Source organism: Belonocnema kinseyi, chromosome 10 (assembly GCF_010883055.1).
Source record: "Belonocnema kinseyi isolate 2016_QV_RU_SX_M_011 chromosome 10, B_treatae_v1, whole genome shotgun sequence".
NCBI lineage: Eukaryota > Metazoa > Arthropoda > Insecta > Hymenoptera > Cynipidae > Belonocnema > Belonocnema kinseyi.
The window spans coordinates 116306937-116312736 of record NC_046666.1 but is presented as its reverse complement, the minus strand read 5'-3'; positions in this window follow the sequence as shown (position 1 = coordinate 116312736).

Below are 5800 nucleotides of genomic sequence, written 5' to 3'. Positions count from 1 at the left end.
ACAACGAAACTCGGTAAACCACTTATGAATCGTTCCAATCGACGGCGCAGAGTCCGGGTAATACTTATCCAGCTTGGCCTTGGTCTCGGATATCGTTTTCTTACGAAGATAGTAGTGTTTGATCAAAACTCGAAACTCAGATTCTTCCATATCAAAAAAATACTCGGAGGTTAGTCGCTTCTCAGTGCTGTAACTTGTAAATGCGTAAACATAAATGGCTGAAGTTTTGACAGGCGTCATTTGAAGGATCAAGCTCGACGAAAATGGTTCACATTAGTGAATACTAATGCCATCTCTTAAAATTTTCAGGTACTTATCAGACTGCCTACTACTTGTAGAGAATTTCAAGGTGCCTCTTTTTTTCCTCTTGCAAAAATTTATAGGTTTTGTAGTTTTTAAGATAATTGGTAAAAAGTGGATTTTTTAAAACGAAAAATTCCAATCTTTTTTCACTTCAACTCGCGCTAATTTAGCCAATTTTCATCATTTCCTCATTTCCCCAATACAAAGTACGTGTTTCAGTCTTTTGAAACTATCTATGAAAGAAAAACGAGAATATTGTAGTAATAAACAAAAAAGTTATTAATTTTTTTTGAGGCAATGCAAAAATCATGAATTTTAACCTTCAAGCGCTTCGTTTAGCGAACGAATTTTAAGCTACGGAAAGACAATAAAACCAAAAAATGAAACACTGTGTAGTTTTTATTTTGTCCCGGACATGAGTCTGAAAATAATGTTATGCTGTTGAACTTGTGTTTAGCAAATTCTTTTAATACCGCGTATTTGATAAAACTGCAAACAGTGTTAGCACCCTTCTTTACAATTCCCTCAAGAATAGGGAACATGTAACTCTGGTTCGTAGTATGTACATGTACGTTAAATAGAAAAAGCCATGCTAAACGTAGGTAAAAACTGCGCGGACACGGGTATTTTTGGTAGTGGCAAATTCTGTGCAAAATCAAATTCACAGCATAGACTATTATTTTCAGAGAGTATTTGCTTTTTTAACTCCAAATAAATTTCAGCATAGTTTTTGTGATTAATTACTTCTTCGTTTACCTCTCCATTTGTCTCGTTTTTGTAGCAAGTATTGCACACGTCAGTTCTAGGTAATTTAAAACTGAAGCCAACATTTCAGTTAAAATACTTAAAATAAACGGTTTGACTTATTTCTTAATTTGGCCCCCGTTTTTTCTTAATAATATTTTCCGAATAATTTGTAAAGTTCTACAAGATTTAATGAAGGATTATCAAAATATTTTAGGTTGGTAGAGTTTCGTTTGTAATGTGAAGTGTGATGTAGAATAAATTCGCAATGCTCTTCAATCATTTTTTAAAAATTTTCTGTTAATTTAAGACAACTTTCGCGTACTCCACCTGCCAAATTTTTTAAAGGCTGCTTATTTAAAATCTTTTTTTGAACATTTTCAACTCTTCTTTTGCCCAAACATAGAAAAGCACAAAAAAATCTCTTATAAATCGGAACATTTTCTTCGACAGTAGGAAATAAATATATCCAATGAATTAACCGTCCTAGTTTTTCACCTGCATTCGTTTGGATAGGATCCTTGCATTTTAACAATCCTCTGAGAAACACATTTTGTTCATTATAGTTCCAGAGATTCCAAAAATTTATATGTACTTTTTCTTGTTGCACATTTGAAAACTTTTAGTAACATTTTTCTCCACAGCAGGATTCAATAGGTTTGAAATATCTCTCTGGGATTAGAATATCTTTAGCAATACCGTCTTTTTTAGTTTTAGACTTTGTAATGTATTCTTTTCCCTACAGAAATAACAAATAATGCTATTAACTTCGTCATTAAAAATTTAAAATAATTACTTTAGACTATCTACATATTATATATAGTTCATTAAAAGAATTATTTAAAAAATCAAGAATAAAAAAAGTCATAAAATATTAAATTTATGATTAAAATTGATTTAAAAATTGTATTGATGGTTTCCATTGGTACCTGATTTCTGGAACATTTTTTATTATTTTTAATCCACGAATCTTCATTTCTAGTTCTTTTTCTACCTTGTTTCATTTTCATATCTTTTTTTTTTTAATTAATATTCTCAAAAATATCTTAAAAATCTCAATAATCTCAAAAAAAATGCTTTTCCAACTATCATAAGAAACAATCTCTTCTCTGATTCTATGCTTTATTTATTGAATTTCATAGAAGATGACAAAAAAAGTTACTGTTGTGCATTTGTTTTGGTAAGATTGACTTGACCTTCACGTCGTTCGTTGCAGCGCGTACGTATTCGGCCATGCACGTTTTTGGGCAGCGTCAAGATTACCGCTTGGATTTTAAAACATTCATCATTTTTGAACTATTAATCCAATTGATCTAAAACTTTCCAGAAAACTTCTTTGAACCTTAATGAACAACTTTCTCACTGAAAGCTTTCCGTAGCTTAAAATTCGTTCGCTAAACGAGGCGCTTGAAGGTTAAAAATCATGATTTTTGCATTGCCTAAAAAAAAAATGACTAACTTTTTCGGTTATTAAAATATTCTCGTTTTTTTTGTTAGATAGTTTCAGAAGACGTAAACAGGTACTTTGTATTGGGGAAATCGGGAAATGATGAAAATTGGATAAATTAGCGCGAGTTGAAGTGAAAAAAGATTGGAATTTTTCGTTTTCAAAGTTTTGTTTTTAGTTTTGAAAATTAAATTCATAGTTACTGATTTTAAATAAACAGTCACATATTTCTAAATATTAAGAAATTTTTCTTTTTCTTTATTAAAAATTTTTAATTTGTGGGTTAAAAAATGGAATATTTTAGACTGAAATAATATTTCATATTTAATAAACGCCTTTAATTATGAATATATTATTTTAAAGTTCTTATTAAATTAAAAAAAAAATAGTGGGATGATGATCGTGGGGGCTAAGGCGTAGGCTTTGGACTCACTCCGCCGGCTTGCGGGTTCGATTCACGCCTCGCACTCTGGCGTTAGCATTAGAAGCTTTCATTCCACGTAAAATTAAAAATAGTTTATAAAGTTTCCATCGGGCGTTTACATTTTTTTAACTACTGACTTTCGAATTGAAACAGTTTAATTTTTAACGTTAAAATCTGCAAATTCTCAAATTGTAAATTGATTCCTAATCGTCTTATAAAATCAATTATTATTCACTGTTTAAATCTTAAAGTGCAGTTCAACTTGAAAAATCATTAATTAATTTATATTCACTGTTGATCAACTAAAAAGGTTATTTATCCTAAATCTTCGATTTCAAACAATTCTAATTTTCAGTTGTTCAAGTCTTTAAAACTATATTTAAAAATCTTTAAAATAAAATGTACGCCTAAAAATTGATATTTAAAATGGTAAATTTGAAAATCATTTTTAAACAATTGCATTTTTGTGTGAAATGTCATTGAATCCCTGCCGATGAAAAAGCACTGAATACCACATTAGAACAACAATGCCTAGTGCCGTTCCAGTACTGCTCGTGTAAAACCACTCAGATTCCGATTTACATGCCAGCAGAAGTTTCCCTTATACCTGATTAAAAATTTAAATTTAAAAAAATTTTAAATTATCAATGAGAAGGTTAGAAATTCAGAATCTACAGGTTTCGATTATTACAGATATCTAACTTTTTCGTTTAGATGTTTAAAATTGGAATGAATATAACGTATCTCGTAAACGGACTGAGATAGTCAAAACAGACGTTTTTTAATTGAACTTCAAAATCGTATATTATTATGTAAGTTTTAATTATAAATATGTATAGAGAAAAAATTCACAAATTAAACAAAAATTTTAATAATTTGAAGAAATTTCTAAAAGGAAGTCGGGTTGGTTGCGGCCAAATTTTGTAAATAACTTTCCGCCTAGTACGTGACGAATACAATAAGAACATTATGTGACCGTTCCATCATTTCTCAGTGCCGTCTAGGTGCTGAAAATCAGCACAAAGAGCCACTGAGGCGTCACTGGCGGCCCAGTACCGTTTACCAGTGCTTTTTCTGTGCTTACTGATCGGCAGGGATGCGCTTTAATGTATAAAACTCGTTTCGTTTCAATTATTTTTAATGCACATAAACTTCAAGTCATTAAAGTGTTATGCTTGTAATGCCTATGAGTTAATGCCATTCAATGCTACACATCGAACCGCCAAATTGTATGCCATGCAATGCCTTTCACGAACCAATTAAGGAACCGCGTCAATGTCATTTAAAGCTGTCTTTAGCGGTCTGAGTGAACGGAAAGGATACTCTACAACGTATCCTCCCTGGCGGACTGAAGGAACCGAAAGGAGCCTCTGCAAAGTACCCTTAAAGACATCACTGAGCCCCCCTTCGGTTCCTTCTTAAAAAAACTAAAAAAAAACCAGCAAGATCAACTTTCAAATTGTTGAAATTCGGATTCTACGTTAAGATTTCCATTAGAAACTCACAGGGTAACCGAAATAATTTTCTTTTAGCGTTAACAAATTTTAAAGATATCATAAACTTCTGCTGAAGGTGACTTCAAGCGCATACATAATAGCTCAACTAGTATGTTGCGCGCGAAGTTTAAAAATATAATAAAAAATTTACAAATAAATGTAAATAAATATATGTAATAATTGATATGTCTAATTTTACACAAATTTAATACTTTATCTTTACTTCTAACATCTCATCTCGTAACCTCAATGACACTGCTTGCCTGCTCTTACTTGCATTGCAGCGTTGTTATCTGAGGTTTTCACTGCGTTGAGCTAGCATCCAGACAAAATGCTTAAAGTTACCGACGGAAAGCTTATTAACTGCTACTGAAAGAAGATGCACTTGAAGTCGCCTTCGGCCTATGTAAATGACAGGTATTTTATTTTTTTAAGTTTTTAACGCTGCAAGAAAAATTATTGCGATTATTCTATGACTTCCCAATGCAAATTTTAACGTAGAATCCGAATTTCAACAATTTAAAAGTTGAGCTTGCTGTTTTTTGACTGCTTTAAGAAAGAACCGAAGGAGGACTCAGTAGGGTCTTTGAGGGTACTTTGTAGAGGCTGTTTTAGGTCCCTTCAGTCCACCAGGTCTTATAGTATACACATAGCGTCCCTTCCGCATCATGCTACAAAAACTTAAAAAAAAAACAGCAAGATGGGCATTTAACTTGCTGCAATTCGGATTCTATATTAAATTTTCCACTAGAATGTCATGGAGTAATTACATTACTATTTTTAAAGCGTTAAAAATTTAAATAATGTCATTAACTTCTGCTGAAGGTTACTTCAAGCGCATGCATAACACAGGCCCACAAAAAAAAACAAATGTGTCTGTGCAATTAACCAGACCTATATATTCTTATGTATTTTTCGACGCTGAATCCGAATTTGCAATAAAAAGTAGGGTCTAGCTACTTTTTTATGGGGTTTTGATCGAAAAACCTCATTTTTTACGGTTTTTTCATGGTTTTTTTTAAATAAAAAAAAATAAAGAAAAATTTTATTTTTTTGACTTCAGAATCGAATTCTACGGGAAAAAATACATCGAAAACCATGTTTTTATTTTTTTTTTACAAAAATTTCAACCCACCATACGGCGATGAAAAGGCAGAAAATCGCGGAAAGTGAAAATTTGCTTCAAATTTGATTAAAATGACATTAAAATCAAGTTTAACGATTTTAAACCGATTTATAAACATTGAAAATACTTGACTGGGGGTTTTTGTGGTCGCTGATCATGAATTTTAAGTCATTTTTTTCAAAAAACATCTCCTAGTCGGCGTAAGTGGACAATAAACGTGATAAATTGATATTTTTTTCAAAAAATCGATGTTTTGGATA